Source organism: Ictidomys tridecemlineatus, chromosome 12, assembly GCF_052094955.1.
Source record: "Ictidomys tridecemlineatus isolate mIctTri1 chromosome 12, mIctTri1.hap1, whole genome shotgun sequence".
NCBI classification, from domain to species: domain Eukaryota; kingdom Metazoa; phylum Chordata; class Mammalia; order Rodentia; family Sciuridae; genus Ictidomys; species Ictidomys tridecemlineatus.
Genome location: NC_135488.1, coordinates 33,571,969 through 33,589,128, shown reverse-complemented (window position 1 = coordinate 33,589,128; position 17,160 = coordinate 33,571,969).

Sequence of the window (17,160 nt, the reverse complement as noted above, 5' to 3'; positions counted from 1 at the left end):
GATGTCTATTCAAGTTGGTTTATAGTTTCTTACTTTTATTACTAAGTACTTATTATTACTGCCATTTTTTTTAACCATTTGCCCTTTCTAGCATATTTGGCTTGTTCCCAGTTTGGGGCTATTCCAACCAAAGCTATCATAAACACTCATGTACATATTTTAGACATTTAAACTTTAAAAATTGTAGCAAATACATGTAAACTTTACCATCTTAACCATTTTAAGTGTGCAGAACATTGGCATTAAATAAATTCATATTGTTGTGCTATCATAATCACCTTCTGTTCATAGTATTCATTTCCTCTGTGCTGGGTGTGGTGGCGCACACCTGTAATCCCAGCTGCTTAGGAAGCTAAGGCAGGAGCATCACAATTCAAGGCCAGCCTTAGCAGCTTAATGAGACCTCATCTTGAAATAAAAACAATAAAAAGAGCTAGTGATACGGCTCAGTGGTAGATCACCCCTGGATTCAATCCCTAGCACTGGGGGGGAAATTCTTTACATTTTGAAAAACTGAAATTGTACTTACCAAATGTTAACTCCCCCTCCCTGTCTCTCAGCCCTACCATTCCCCTTTATGTCTCAAGAAGTATGCCTACTCTGAGTACCTCATACAAGTAGAGTCACACAGTATTTCTCCTTTTTCTCGTTGATTTCACTTTAGTAGCATTTGGCAGAATCGACCTTTAGAGATCAATAACATTTGCATGCACATGCGTGTGCACACACATATAACTCCATATATATGTCATGTATACAGCTGTTGCCTATATATAACTCCATCCCTGTGGTGTTTATATAGTCACTTGTCAAGGGACAATTGGGTTATTTCCACCTTTTGTCTATTGTGAATAATGCTGCCATGAACATGGGTGTATGAGCATGTCTTTGAGTCCCTGCTTTCAATTCTCTGAAGTGTATACCAACCCCATACCTATTTCTGCATGGGCATAAGATTCCATTTCTCTGGAATATGCCAAGTTCTAAGATTCCTAGATGTATGGTCGGTATATGCTCTGTTTTTAAAGAAACTGCCAGCTGGGTGCCGTGACATCTGCCTGTTCTCCCAGTGGCTTGGGAGGCTGAGGCAGGACGATTATGAGTTCAAAGCCAGCTCAGCAACTTAGCAAGGCCCTGAGCAACTTGGTGAGATCCTAGCTCTAAATAAAATATAAAAAAGGGCTGGGGATATGACTCAGTGGTTAAATACCCATGGGTTCAATCCCTGGTACCAAACAACAAACAAAAAAACTGCCAAACTGTTTATTCAAAGTGGTCTTAGCATTTTATATTCCCATCAGCAACGTGTAAGAGATAGATGCTCTCTGCATGCTCACTAGCATGTAGTATTATCACCATTTTAAAAGCTGTTCTAGCGGGTATATAGTGACATCTCCTTATGGCTTTAATTTATATTTCCCTAATAGTTAATAACACTGAACTCCTTCCGTGTGTGTGTGTTCTTAAACATCTATCTGCATATCCTTTTTGGTGAAATGTCTGTTTGTATGTTTTGCTCATTTTCTAGTTGGATTATTTGTTTGTTTATTTTTTCTTTCTTTTCCCCCCAGTACTGGGGGTTGAACTCAGGACCACACACATGCTAGGCAAGAGCTTAACCACTAAGCTACAGCTCCACCCTGATGATTTCTTTTACTGTTCAGTTACTGTTCATTTCTTTATTTATTCTAGGCAATTCCATTTTCAAATAGATAATTTGCGAATATTTTCTCACAATCCACAGTTTGTCCTTTCATTCTTTTAGCAAGGCCACTTGGCCATTCACCAAGCAACAGGTTTTTATTTTGATAGTCCAGTTTATTAATTTCCCTTCATGCATTGTGCTTCTGGTGTCGTGTCTAAGAACCATATCCCTAATTCATGGTCTAAAGCTTGTCTCCTGTTAATTTATAAAAGTTTTGTAGTTTGGGGCTTTACACTTAAGTCTGTAATCCATTTTATTTTGTTTTGTTTTCTTTTTGTAAGATGTGTGAGGTTGAAGTCGGCTTGCAGAAGGGTTCAGACAAGCTAGTCACTTCCTCCCCCAGGAGCCAGGGGTCCCCTTATCCTCATTTCTACAAAACTGCCTCCCACAGCCACTGCTAGTCCACTCTGCACCCACATGCATCCCCATGTTGCCCAGTGGGACATTCTGTATCTTCCTTTTATAAACTACTGTTGAGCTCATCTGTCATTGTGTGGTCAGCCATCCACATGGCCCTGGAGCCATTTTTAGTGTATTCCCAGAGCTGTGCAACATCATCACTGTCAATTTTAGATCACATTCATCACTCCAAAGAGAAACCCCCATACCCTCTGCCACTCCCCCTATCCCCATCTGCTACCCCAGCCTGAAGCAATAGCTAGTCTACTTTCTATCTCTATAGATTTGCCTCTTCTAGAAAATTCCTATCAATGCAGTCACACATGGTCCATTGTGGCTGGCTTCTTTCACTTAGTATAACATTGTTGCGGTTTACCCATGTTGTCGCAGGTATCTGTACTTCCTTACATTTTATGGCTGAGTAACATTCTGTTTGCTTGGATATACTACATCTTATCCATTCGTCAGTTGATGTACATTTGGGTTACTTTTGCATTTTGTCCATTATAAATAATGCTGCCATATACATGTATGTACAACTTTTGTGTAAACATGTTTTTGTTCTTTTAGATATGTACCTAAGAGCAGAATTGCTAGGTCACATGGTAACTCTGCCAGACTGTTTTTCAAAGTGGCTGCAATATTTTACAGTCCTACCAGCAGTGCTTAGGATTCTGATTTCTCGCCAATAGTTTTGGAGTTCAAGCATTGCTGTTTTAATCTGGTTGTCTTTTATTATCCAGTTTTATTGGTTCTTTGAATATTTTGGATATAAGTTCCTTATTGGTACATGATTTGTAATTGTTTTCTTCCATTCTGTAGGTTTTGTTTCCATTTCTTAATAAGTATCCTTTGAAGCACAAAGACTTGAGTTTCAATTGTGTTTTTCTATTTTATTGTCATTGCTTATGCATTTGGTGTCATGTCTAAGAATTTACTGTCAAATCTGAGGTCGTGAAGATTTGATCCATGTTTTCTTCTAAGAGTTCTTACATTTAGGTCTTTAATCTATTTTGTATTCATATTGGCGAGATGTGGTCCAACTTTATTCTTGTGCATAGGCCCTCCAAGTGTTCCATCATCATTGGTTAAGGGAAGGGAAAAAAAAAGAAAAAGATAAGGAGAAGAAAGGAAAGACTATTTTTTCCCTATTGAATGGTCTTGTCACACTTGTTGAAAATTAGCCATCCATAGACATGTAGGTTTACTTCTGAGCTCTCGATTCTATTCCATTGATCTACAACATCTGTACCACACTATCTTAACTGCTGTTGCTTTGTAGTAGGTTTCAAAGTTGTGAAGTATGGGGTTTTCTACTGTGTTCTTCTTTTTAAAAGTTATTCTGGCTACTCTTGATATCTAGCAATTCCATGTAAATATTAGAATCAACATGTCAATTTCCACAAATAATACAGCTGGGATTCTGACAGAGAGTGCTTTACTGTATAGATCAGTCATCTTGACAATAGCATGTCTTCTGACCATGAACATGGGATGTTTTTCCACTTCTCTTTTATAACTTCTTTAATTTCTTTCAACCAGTGTGTTTAGCTTTCAGAATATAAATGTTGCACTTCCTTTTTTATTTTATCCCTAAGTATTTTGTTCTTTCTGGTGAAATTATACATGGAATTGTTTTCTCAATTTCATTTTTGGATTGCCCGTTGTGCATGTACAGAAGTAGTAGTGATTTTTGTATATTGATCTTGATTCTAGCAATGTTGTGGGACTCTTGTATTCTAATAGGTTTTAGTGGATGCTTAGGATTTTCTGCGTACAAAATCATGTCATCTGTGAACAAAGAGGTTTTCACTTTCAGCTAGCTAATTAGCCTCTTAGGACATGTGTTGTTCTCTCCCTCTCACATTTCTTTTTACCACTCTAGTGCTCTGGATCCTGACATTCTCTAGCTTTTAACAGAAGGGGACACTCACAGTTGTCTTTCCTTAATCACAGAATCTCTGTAGCTCACTTGGATTTATTAGAAGTTCCAATTAAGAAACCTGTCTTATTATTTGTTGATGAATCCTCTCTCAGAACTGAAACTGGAGGTTATCAAGCAGAATACGTGATCACTAATTTGAATTCTCTTTAGAATATAGTCAACCTGAGGGGATGTCAGACCAGATGGCAAAATGTACTGCATTTACCACACAGAGTTTGTGAACTCATGTGCACTGAGAGTAGGTTTGCTTGGCAGCATCATGTGACTTTAGGATGCTTTGAAAACAAGGAGGGTTTCCTAACCTCTGCTAGAACCCCCATAAAAATGAACAAATTAAGGAACATGTAGATGCAGCTTCCTTCCTTCTTAGAGGGCCGGCTATCATCAGGGCTGTGGCCCCTGCAAAGTCAGAATGAGAAATGGCACCATGGATGTGAAAGGAAATGCTCTAGCAAGCAGTTATGCCAAAGTAGCAGCCTCAGCCAAAATGATGCTCCTAAATGGACCCCAAAGAGTAAATCTAGAGTGATTCAAAGAGAGTATTACACATTATCAACGTGAAGACCCTGGTTCTGAAAAAAGAATAATATTAAAAATTATAACCTTCACTTGGATAATCTCTAGTGCTCCCAAAATGGCTGCTTTCTGGTATCAGATTATTTCAGATGGATATTATCTAAATTTCTCCATGTAGTTGCCCATCACAATACAGACAACTTGGTCACTATCTTAAATTAGTATTGGAGAAGGAACTTTTAAAAGGGAGCTTTTTAACAGGTTATTTTCAGATTATGGATCACCTGTCAGCATAATTCTGGAAATCCTGTAAAGGTGGGGCATGGCCAGGAGCCAAGGCCTCCGGGGCCACCCTGCGTACCTTCGGGTGGGTCTTACCCAGCTTCCATTCTTAAAGAGTTGGAATATGTATGCATCAATGTATATCTGTTTTCAGGATGAGCTGAAGCATTTCCTTGTTAAACATGCACAGTCCTTACAACCATTAGCAGCTGCTTGCTTTTTTCCCCCCAACCTGAGGCTCCTAACTTTCATATCAAGTGATCAAGGCACATATTTTACAGGAATCATTAGAACTCCATAAGGCATTACCCCACGTTTAAAAATGACACTGTTTTTACCATACATAATCTCCCAGAAAGCTTGAAAGAACCAACATTATTCTTAAATTAAAATGAGCAAATTTTTCAGAAACCCTTGAACTCCTAGCTAAAAATTTTACTCAGAGAATTCCTTATGGCCATAAGATTCACTCACTTGGGACACATCAGTTCTTCCCCTGAGTACTGGTACAGTAAGGCCCACTTACTTAGGGGTTTTGCCTCCAATGATAAATCTACACTGCTATTCTCAGGCATGGAAAAGTACTGCAAAGGACTTGGGTCTAGATCCTTCCCACAGCATCTTCCTAAAGACCCTCTTTGTTACATTAAACCACAAGATTTTGTCTATTAAGAGTCACAGGGGAAAGGTTGAACCTCCTTGCAAAGGACCTTTCAAGGAACCACTAACAAAACTATCACTAACTCTGGAATAAGTTATTGACAGCAGCTCTCCCTAGGATACAGATCTGTGTCTGTGCATTGGCAAAGGAAGTGATGGGCTGCTGCATTGCTCTGGATTTCTCATTGGCTTGACGTGGTGGCATCTGCGCTTGTTTCTGAACTTGGATCAATGAACAGGCTAGACGTCACATTAAAGAGAACAATTTGCTCCATTCTTCTGCACTGCTATCATTTCTTATCAGATATTATGAAGATGATATTACAAGATCATGTGCTACGGTGTACATGAACAATGGAACATTCCCCACGTGGTGAAGATAGCATCTCTAGTGGTCCCTGAATTGGCCAGCCTCTCTCCAGCAAGAGAATGTGCAGAAGGGGGATCCATAAGCACACAAGCGGAAGATGGCCACACCACTGAGCCACAGGTCTGGCTCACACTTCTTCAGCAACCAGGAAGCCAGAAGGTGACGTGTGCAGCAGTCATCTCAGACATGGCCTGAACTTGGTCAATCACTGCAGCTCCTCTGTCTTTTGCCCCCATTACCAACTCAGGACCAACCATGGAAAGTCACATATCTCCCTGAAGCAGCCACATGAGATGTCCTTCTCCCAGCTAGGTCAGCCCAGTTTTCCACACCAACAGCTCTCAACCTGGGGCACACCTGAGCTTCCTTTTATTATTTTTTTTTCATTGTAAAGGTGTCTCACTCCCTGCATGCATTTGGATGTCTGCTGCAGGTGGAGGTGGCTGATGACTTGGTTATAGGAACCTCTGAATCATCTCTGACTGCTCTTATTTGAAAGGCCTTTATTTCCACATGGGCAAAGCCCTTCCTCTTCTAGAGAAGAAAACCAAGTCCCAGAGAAGGTCATTGAGGGGACCTCCAAATGTCTTGGAGTATTTGGCACAGATTCCTGTCCCCCTCTTCTTCCTTAGTAATTGTAGCTGAGCTCACTCCTGCTGTGTTAGACAAAGACTTTGGTTTCCAGTCTCCTCAACAGGGAGTCTATAAGCAGGAGTGATACACTGCAGTTGTTTATTGAGGAATGTCTGTAATCTTCATGTTTGTTACATGTTTGTTGGGGACCGCAAATCAAGATGGCGCCTGGCAGTTTGCCAGGAGGAGTGGTTTGTAAGACAACGCCACCGAGCCATTAAGTTGGTGGGGATTCCTTATTGGCTGACTGTTGTATCTAGATAATGCTAATTGAGTCAAGCTGTGTGTAATCAGTTAGGTATGTATACCTCTGCTGTTCTGCAATAAAGCGGCTCTTACTACCTTGGGTGCCCACTACTTGAGTTCCCACTCAGTTCCCGCTGAGTTTTCCCGAAATGAAGCAGTTGCCGCTTCAACCTTCAAGTTGCTTGTCACCTCCCAGTTATTTGGCCCAGACAGACTGCTGTACATGTTTAATTGAATAATAAGTGAAGAAGGATTTTTGACTGATTTGTTTTAGGGTGGGTGCTATGTAATAAAGTATTTGGCCGATCCTTGTTGCTGGTTCCTTGGAATTTCCTGAGCAACAAGAGAGCCCTTGGACCATGCATGATATGCAGAGTGGCAGCCTGGCCTTGCCAGAATTACCAACCAAATGATTCGAGGGTTGGGGCTTTGAGCCATGTGGTATCAGTCCATCCTCTAGGGAAAGGAAGGGGGCTGGTGACTGGGTTCAACTGAGGGGTCAAGGATAGAATCCACTATATCTGTGTAATGAAAGTCCAATTAAAACCCTGGACCCTGATGCTCAGGTGAGCCTCCCTGGTTGGCAGTACTCTGTGTATTGTCACACATAAGTGTGCAGGTAGCCTAATGTGCTCCTGGGAAATGACAGGAGCTTTGCATTTGGAAGTTCCTAGACCTTGCCCAGTCTGCATCTCTTCCTTAGGCTGGTTCTACTGGGTCTCTTTTAGCTATCATTAAATTTATGATGACAATGTAATATTGTATGGTGGTGCATATCCATGATCCAGTGACTCCAGAGGCTGAGGAAGGAGGTTCTCAAGTTCAAAGGCAGACTCAGCATCTTAGAAAGGCAGCTTAGAGAGATCCTGTCTCTGATAAAAAATAAAAAAGGGTTGGGTTGGGGATGTGACTCAGTGGTTAAGCACACCTGGGTTCAATCCCTGGTACCAAAAACAAGCAACAAAAACACACCTTTTTGTCCTGAGTTCTGAGAATCATTCTAGTGAGTTACCTAACATACAGGGGTAGTGGGGAGCCCTGAATTTGTAGCCAGCTCTCAGAAGTGAAGGTGGTCTGGGGACTCCTCAATCTGTGAGGGCAGCCTTGTAAACTACCATGTTTTTAACCCATGACGTTTATCCCAATTCTGAGCAGTTGGCATCAGAAACTATTACAGTGCAAAATCTAAAAGCACTCAATTTCTATTACACACACACAAAAACACACCACACTATCCTAAAGATGAAACTATGCTAATCTAGTTCTGAATTTGAAAAACAGGAGGCACCATTACATTTTTCTAAGGAAATGTTTAATTGGCAGTTTTCTAGAAGGCAAGCTTTTCAACTAGTACAAAAATATGAAATCAGCCAGGTGCACTGAGACAACGTGGGAAAGTCAAATTCTTTTTTCAAAGTAACTCCCAACTGGTGAGAACCCACTGGAAGCTCCCTTCTCAGAGGAAGCATGAGACATGACCTTCAGCAACTGATAAGAGTGGTGAGATGATGAACAGAAAATTACTTAAATGGTTATCACAAGACCAGAGAACCTCTGGAAGGTGTGGTCATTCATTGTGGCTCTCCACACTTTAGAGATTTGTAATTTACCAAAACATTGAATCATCTCCGTAATTCAGTTTTAGAACCACCACCCCCCCGTCCCCATAACATTGTGGTCACTCTCATTTGCCATTCTCAGGACACCAATAAATCTCATTTGTCTCTGAAAAATGTCCTTTTCTGGACATTTCCTAAGGATAAAACCATATAATATGGACTCTGATATCTGCCGTCTTTCATTTAGAATAATGTTTTTGAGGTTTTTATTTTTATGACAGCCATATTTTAGTGGTTTTCATCTTAAAAGAAGATTTCATTCCAAAAATTCCAAATCTAGTAGCATGCAGTTGCAATGGGAATTGCTTCTTGCTCAGATACAGACTACTTGTGGCCTCACAGAGAAGGTAATGTGCTACAGAGAAACAAGGACACAGGGTGTCCTATAGCAAGGGCCTTCAGTCTCATCCCCAAACTACAGCTGAACCCACGGGAGGAGGCCAGCCCAGGAAGGTCTGCAGGGCAATGCTCTCTAAAGATCCATCTCCTTAGCCTAATCATGGCTGGGCTAGGTCACTGATGGCTGTCCACCTGCTCAGCCTTGTCACTCTGGCACCTGTGACACCCCTCCCCGTGATCTACAGGATGTGGTGACCAAGGACAGGCACAGTTAAACACTGGCCTCTGCAGGTAGAAGGCACCGGGCAGGCCATTTTCAGCTTCCTTTCAGCTCATGTGGTGGATTTCAAATCTGAAAGGAATTTTCCTCACATTCCTTCAGCTCCCAGGGTTTTTCTCTGGGGTGAAGAATTGATGTATGCCGAGTTCTGAGTTATACTAGTGGGTTTTCTCAGTTTTACCAAATTCAAAGAGTTGCTCTAGAGGTAGGCACAATGGCATGCACCTGTAGTCCCACACACTGAGGCAGGAGGATTGCTGGAATTCAAGACCAGCATGGGCAAAACAGCAGGATCCCATCTCAAAACAAAAATCTTAATAATACTAACTTCTAGCATGGTAGACTAGGAGCTTGATAGACCCACTTGCCTAAAAGGTGACTGTTCTACAAATTATCCAGTATAACAAAGAGCAGAAGAGCCAGCAGAGGCTCCCCACATGGTCCACATTCCAGGGTTGTAACCAGCAGGGGGAGCTCTCCGGCTTCTGAAGGGATGGCTCCACCCCCGACACACACACCCCAAGGTTCTCTCCAGTATGAATTCTCTGATGTGTAATAAGGGGTGAGCCCTGATGACGGCTTGCCACATCCACACCTCCATCTTCCAAAGGGTATATGGCTTTGGGATTTTTATTTTATTTGTTTTGATACTGGGGATGGAACCTAGGGCCTCACACATGCTTCATAAACTTTAGGATATTTTAAATATAAGATTTAAAGGCACTTTTTTAGATGGGAATTTTAGATTAGAAATAAAGTACAAGCGTACTTTAGATTAGTGATTGGTTAGGAGAATTAGAGTCTGGTTACGTAGCTTGGCATTAGTTAATAAGAATATAACATATCTCGGGAAAAATAGTAAATCCTGGGAAAATCTGAAAAATGTAAATTAGTGACGTATTTTATTAATGATTCTGTACTTTGAATAATTACACAACTGAAGGTCATATCCTGGAAAAATGTAAATTAATGTTACATTTTTTGTACCCCCAATCATGGTCAAGGAAATGTCATGTCTCGGCAAAGTTTTAAATTATATAATCAATGACGTATTCTGAATCTATAATGATGAGAAAAATTGTAATAAAAGATGACCCAGAGAAAGCTGCATCTCTCTCTGGAGATTGCTCCAATGGAACGACTCCTGTCTCATCTTTTCGCCGACGCCACTCATCCTTCAGGACTCCCTGAACCCCGCTAGGGCAGGACCCCGGCAAGAATGCATTTGGATTCACTGTACACTATTGCAACACAACTTTTCATTTACCTAATTGGACACGATGTAGCATTGCACCCTATGTTACTCATCCATGTACCTGGGGGAATAATGTCCATCTCATTCCACCATCTATCCTGCCCCATACATCCTTCCCTCTCCTCCCTCCCATTTGATCAAAATTTCTCCATTTCTCACATTCCCCCCATTTTGGATCAGCATCTAGTTCTTAAGGGAGAACATTCAGCCTCTGGGTTTATGGGATTGGCTTACTTCACTTAGCATGATAGTCTCCAACTCCATTCATTTACCTGCAAATGGTATCATTATATTTTCTTTTAATGCTGAGCATTAGTCCATTGTGTTTATATAGGATAATGTTTTTGTATCCACAGCAGAACATCTAGGTTGCTTCCACAGTTTAGCTATAGTGAATTGAGTTACTATAAACATTGGTGTGGCTGCCTTTCTACAGTATGCTGATATTAAGTCCTTTGGGTATAGACCGAGGAGTGGGGTAGTTGGGCCAAATGGTGGTTCTAATCCAAGTTTTCTAAGGAACAATGGAGTTTTGAACTGGCTGTTGGTCACCTGGTGGTACTCCATGGGGTCCTCCAAGCCTGGCTTGCATCTGCCTCCCCCTATCCTCTGGGATGAGCCAAATGCTCAATCGTGTCATCTGCAGTAAATGGCTTTCCTATGTCCTGTTCCTCATCAGCTTGCAGTGCTGGGTCTGCCCCCAAGATGGAACTGAGCAGTGGATGCACAGGCATTGCTCCAATGTCCTGCTACCTCCTGACATGGAAAGAACATCTCAGAGGCTTGTTGTATATTTACCCTCACCCCTGCTTTTCTTTTTAATAACTTTATTTATTTATTTATTTATGTGGTGCTGAGGATTGAACCCAGGGCCTTGCACATGTGAGGTGAGTGCTCTACCTCTGAGCCATAACCCCATCCCCTACCCCTGCTTTTGCTATGTCTCATTGAAGTCTTAAGTGACCTCATTCCACTCATTCTAACAAGCCTTTAGACATTCCCCATCTCCAAAACAAGAACTTTTCTCCTCTGATGGATACCCCTCATTCAACACCCACATCTGCAAGTGCCTGCAAACATAAAAAAATTAGGTGCTGTACTAAAATTCTCAGAACAGATGCTCTAGCATTGAAAATGCTGCAGAGACAACTTGGCTACACCATGAACAAGCTCTGCCATTGACTTCAGGTCCTTCCCTGCTAGGAAAGGAGGCCAAGTGCTATCCAGATGCAGCTAATAGAATTATCTCTGTTCTCTGGCTTTGATTCTTCAGAATCAAACACACACACATTCTTTCTCTCTCTCTCTCTCTCTCTCTCTCTCTCTCTCTCTCTCTCTCTCTCTCTCTCTCTCTCTCTCTGAAATACAATTTGGACCACAGCACACATATCAATATGGTAAATACTAATTATTTACAGAAGAAGGTTCTAGACCATGTGTTTGCTTGATGTTATTGTTTTTATTATTTTCTCAAGAGGCTAGGAGCAAAGAGGATCCTGTGGCTGTCCTTCTTAAAATCTTCCATGGCTCTTCCTTTCTGGCAAGTCTCATGGGTTGTACATCCAGGAAGGGGAATGAATTTGGAGGCCAGAGCTAAGGACAGCCCAATCTGTGAAATCAGATTTGGTGTTTTCTGGCACAGTTTGGAACACTGACACCTGAGCCCAAAGATCTGTCCAGAGAGTCAATTTTGAAAACACTTGTTTTTACACATGAAAGGCACATCTTCATGGAAAGATTAAAGGAAAGAAATGTGACTTATAATTACTGCTAAGCATCTGTTAGCAGTTGTGTATACTAATATGGCCCATGAAGAAGGCCAAATTTATGCCCTGTTTCCAAACCTCATACACACACACACACACACACACACACACACACACACACGCATGCACACACACACACACAGAAATTCTAACAATTAAAACATTCATGACACCTATCAAATAATTGTGAAAATGGGTAAAATTATATGTATACAAAAAAATTTCAGAATACACTGCTGCTCAGAGCTTGTCAGAAACGCTGCCACTCAGAGGTGCTGGAGTTTTGCACTGACAGAAGCCACATTTGAAACAAGTCCCGAGGCCATACCTGAACACACCCAAGCTCATGTGCTTGTACTCCACACTGGGTTCCTCACCTTGGCGCCCTTGGCCCATCAGGCCACATCCTTCTTAGTCTGTAGAGGTCTTCCCCATGCAGTGTAGACATTCAGCAGCACCCATGGCCTCTACCTGAGTTTTGCACCAGCACCCCTGACTTGTGATAACTCAAAAGGTCTCTAGGCATTGTCAAATGAACCAAGGGGAGGGGGAAAGTCACCTGTGTTGAGGGAGCCCTGCCTGGCCTGGACCAGGCTCTCAATGAACATCAGTGGAGAAAGGCATTGCAGTGCCCATGAGGACATGAGGACAACAGCAGAAGCCCTCTGTCTCAGGGGCTTGAATTTGCTGTGGATCCTGTATGTTCTGCAAAGGGACCCCAGCTCCCTAGATCCAATTCTATTAGAAGGTGTCCTTGCAAATGTGGCAACTGAGCAAAAGTGAGCTTCTCCATCCGTGTGGATTAGACAGGACCTCAGGTAGATCTGCAGGCATGTTGTAACCAACAGCCAATCAACATTTGCTTAGAAAATCATGGAAAGACTAATGACGGGGGTGGGGTGCTTCACAGATGCCAAACCCACACCTGCCTTCTTAGTCTGTAGAGGCCTTCCCCGTGCAGTGGTAGACATTTAGCAGCACCCATGGCCTCTACTTGAGTTGTGCACCAGCACCCCTGACTTGTGATAACACAGAAGGTCTCTAGGCATTGTCAAATGACCTGAGGGGAGGAGGAAAGTCACCTGTGTTGAGACCCATCATCTTCAGGGTCACCTGGGACCTTGTTACAAACACACATTCTCAGACCCCGCCCCAGATTGGCAAAACCAGGAACTCCAGTGGGGCCCAGGAAACTGGTTAACTCTCTGTGAGACACAGGCACTCTGAGGTGGAAGAGGACTCGGGAAAGGCCCTGCAGTGAATCACTATTTGGTGACAGACAGGTCAGAGGGGCCACAGCATGACCAAGAGGTTGCAGGCCGGGGGGGATAAAGAGCCCAAAGCTGGAGCCACATGGGAGGGTTTGCAGCCAACACTTCCCCCTGTGCTATCTCCATGACCTTGGCCAAGTGACCTGATCTTTCAGTGCCTCAGTTGTCACCTATGGAAAATGGGGACAACCAAAGTACTGTTCCTCGTGCAACTATTGAGGGATGAGGAAGCTTTTATGAAAAGGTGCTTAGAAGAGTGCTTGGCTAAAAGACCTTGGGACAAGTCAACTAACTGGTCTTGTCTTCACCATCACTGGCCTGTCTTGCCCCCGACTGTTCCCCTACAAGCCAGCCAGGCATGTGCTTCATTCTCTGCCACATTCTCAGCAGGGAGCCCTGCCTGGCCTGGACCAGGCTCTCAATGAACATCGGTGGAGAAAGGCATTGCAGTGCCCATGAGGACATGAGGACACCAGCAGAAGCCCTCTGTCTCAGGGGCTTGAACTTTGCTGTGGATCTTGTATGTTCTGCAAAGGGACCCCAGCTTCCTAGATCGGATTCTAGTAGAAGGTGTCCTTGCAAATGTGGCAACTGGGCAAAATTAGACGGGCCCTCAGGTATTCTACAGGCATGCTGTTACCAACAGTCAATCAACACACGCTTAGAAAATCATGGAAAGACTAAAGGTGGGGGCGGGGTGCTTCACAGATGCTGTGTGTTTTCTTCCTCTACTTCTAGGATTCTCTCTACCCACCTCCTGAAGTCAGTCATACAACTATCCCCATTTCAGATATGCAAACACTGAGGTCCCAAGAGGTTACAGAACATGCCCAAGGTCATTGTCCAGTAAGCAGTGAAAGTGTTCTTCTCATGCTGGTCTCTGATTCCAAACCCATACCTGCCTTTCTTCCCAGGGCACTTCCTGGTCTGCACACAGGGATGACATGCCTTAAGATTGGGAGGAAAATCCTAATTTCAAACCTTCTACCTCACGTTATGCTGAAGACCATCCTTAGCAGCAGAGCACGTGTCTTATTTGGCTTAAAAACTCCATCTCTGGTAGTAATGAGATCTCTCTGCCACAGCCCCACCACACAGCCATTTGGGACCACAGGAGTGTGGAGAAAGAGTGACCAAAGCAGTGTGGAGAAAGAGGACACAATTCAGGAAAGCGAATTACGAAGAAGCAAGAGCTGAATATACTAGAACAGACAGGACCAGCAGAGAGAGCCCAGCTGAGAGGCCTAGAGAAGGGCTGGGGCGAGTCAGAGCATTCCACGGGTATTGATGAAGTTCCGTTGTGTGCCTGGCACTATGCTGAGAAGTAGACGCTGCACTGAGCACAGTCTCTGACCTTGCCCTGCTATAGATCCCAGTCTGGGGATTCAAAGCTGGATGACATTGTCCAGCACTATGCCATTTCTTCACACCCAGCTGACCTCCAGCCCCCAACACCATGGCCCATTTGCCTACAGTGAAGGCCAGAAGCAGCTTCCCACCATGGCTGGCAGGAGTGGGTGGAGAACACCCCAGCTCTCTCACCCTGTAGGAGGGCTTCTACTAGTAGCATGATCTACATGGACCCCAGCACTCCTTATCAGAACTGTGCTTAGTCACTCAGTGACAACAACTGGCTGGTACACCCTGTCTTCCAGTTCCTAATCACTTCCTGTTCCCACCTGGAGTTTTCTAGCATCACCTCCCAAGAAAACTACTTGCTAACAAATCTGGATCACAGAGTTTCCATTTTACCTCAGGGAAGCCAGAGCATGAAAGAAGGTTCTAGAAAGATATACAGTGATCCCAGTCTATCTGGCCATTTTGTGCCTGAATTTATAGTACTCCTTGGCTGCTCTGATTGCCCTGATAGGTTTAGGAGAAAAGACAAGCCATATTTTGGGATGTAAAATGCATTCAGGCCGAGTCACTTTCACTCAACCTACCAAGTAGGAGTAGAATCTCATGAAATTTTAAGTACAACAGAATGCCAAATGACTACTCATTCCAGTGAAGACATGCTGCAAACAAGACTTAGAGAAGTGTCCTCAGAGAAGATTCTGTCATTCTGCATTTGTTTCTGAAAGTTGAAGCACACAGTTCTAATGAGCCCAGGAAGAGGTTGATACCCATTTGAGTTGGCATATGATGTGCCAGAGCTCAGGACTTCAGGGCTGCTGTCAGGTGGTTCCCGGGCTCTTCTGGTCCTCACCTTCACTCAGGGTCTTTTTGTTGGTGATGGAGTTCAGCAATGGATTACTGGCCCAGAGACTTGTTCAGTATTGCTCCGTAGGAGCAAAACTGTCACCAGTTGTAGGTAGCCAACTCCAGGTGAGAAACTTGATAGATGTTAATGCTCACGGCTTCACACCAGCAACCTGCCCCTCAGTGATCATGCTCTCTAAAATATACACCATGCTAAATTGTGTGGAAGCATTCTAGGTCTAGCCAAACCACACGATCTTTCAAAAACAGCCCAATAACATTTAGAGGATTCACTCTCCAAAGCAAGCTTGCCAATGCCTGAGCGCCCACACACTCTATTGGTGCCAACCTCACCTCCTTTTAGAATGCACACATCCACCAAGATACCACTGCCTGTGGTGGTTGAGCAGCCTTTCCAATGGACAAGGTGGATGTGAATGTAACACGTGAATGAATTAGCATTTACCAGCAACTGGAAGAAAATAATCCATTCTCTAAGATGACGGAGCTGCTCTGTGATCTAGACCATCCCCCTCTCCTGCATCCTCTCTCTTTTCCTCTGCCTCGATGGACCTCCAACTGAGCCCAGAAAGATGTGTCCTTTCTAGTCAGAAGCCCTGTCATGGCTTCCATTTCCAGGCCCTGATTCCTGGTTAACTGCAGCCAGAGCTCGCTTTCAAGGTAGTCTCTTCAGATCCCTTCCCTACCCTAACCACAGTGTGGGCTCTGGCCCCACCCTTACTCTCTACACCACCATTCCACATTAGGGTCTTCCTGTCCCTCTCTGTGACCCAGGGACAAAACTGTCCATGACCGACCCCACCCAAGAACAAGCTGTTGAACCAGGTGCCATCAAAGGGAAGAAATGACCAGAGATGGCTAACTTGAAGATTTCACAGAATAGTTCATGAGACAAGGAATATCCTGAACCAGTGAAATGACATAAGAGGAAGTCAATGAATTCTAACCTCAAGGGCAAATCCTACAGTACACTGGCTCTCAAATTCAGCTACACACTGGAGCCACCTGGGAGCTGTGCATAGTACTGACCGCTGGACCACCCACTGGCCCTGGGCTGATGGAATGGCTCTGGGCTAAGATGGGACACTGGGGTTTGTAAATTACCAGTTGAGTATAATATAAAGCAAACTTTGAGAACATTGCTTTTTTCCCCACATGAAGAACTGTGTGCATACAGATGCAGAAGTACACAAATCTGCAGCATAAACCTCCTTGAGGGCCATAGATTAAATGCACTGCAGTCACCAGCATCCTGGCTAGGAACACCACCAGCCTCCTATTTCCACCTTCCAGGTGATTGCAGCCCCGCCATCCAAGCATGGAGGAGTCCTCCCTGCTGAGAAATTTCAGTGTGCAGAATGGAGAGCCATCTCTCCTGGGAGTCCCTGCTTTGACAATAAGTGCACTGGAGAAGTTGAAATCAAGTGGGAGGCACATGGGCAGGCTTCCTGGATGAGGCCCTATTGAAAGAAGGATGGGATCTGAGGAGTGGACCAGAGAGAGGAAAGATGGGAAGTACAGCAAGTACATTCAGAGCCGAGGTCAGGCCCAAAATACAATGTTGGCTGACAAGAGAGCCCTTGCACCAGGATCAACAATTTTGAGAAGGCAATGAGGACTGCCTGAAAAGATCAATTCCACAAAATTCCAT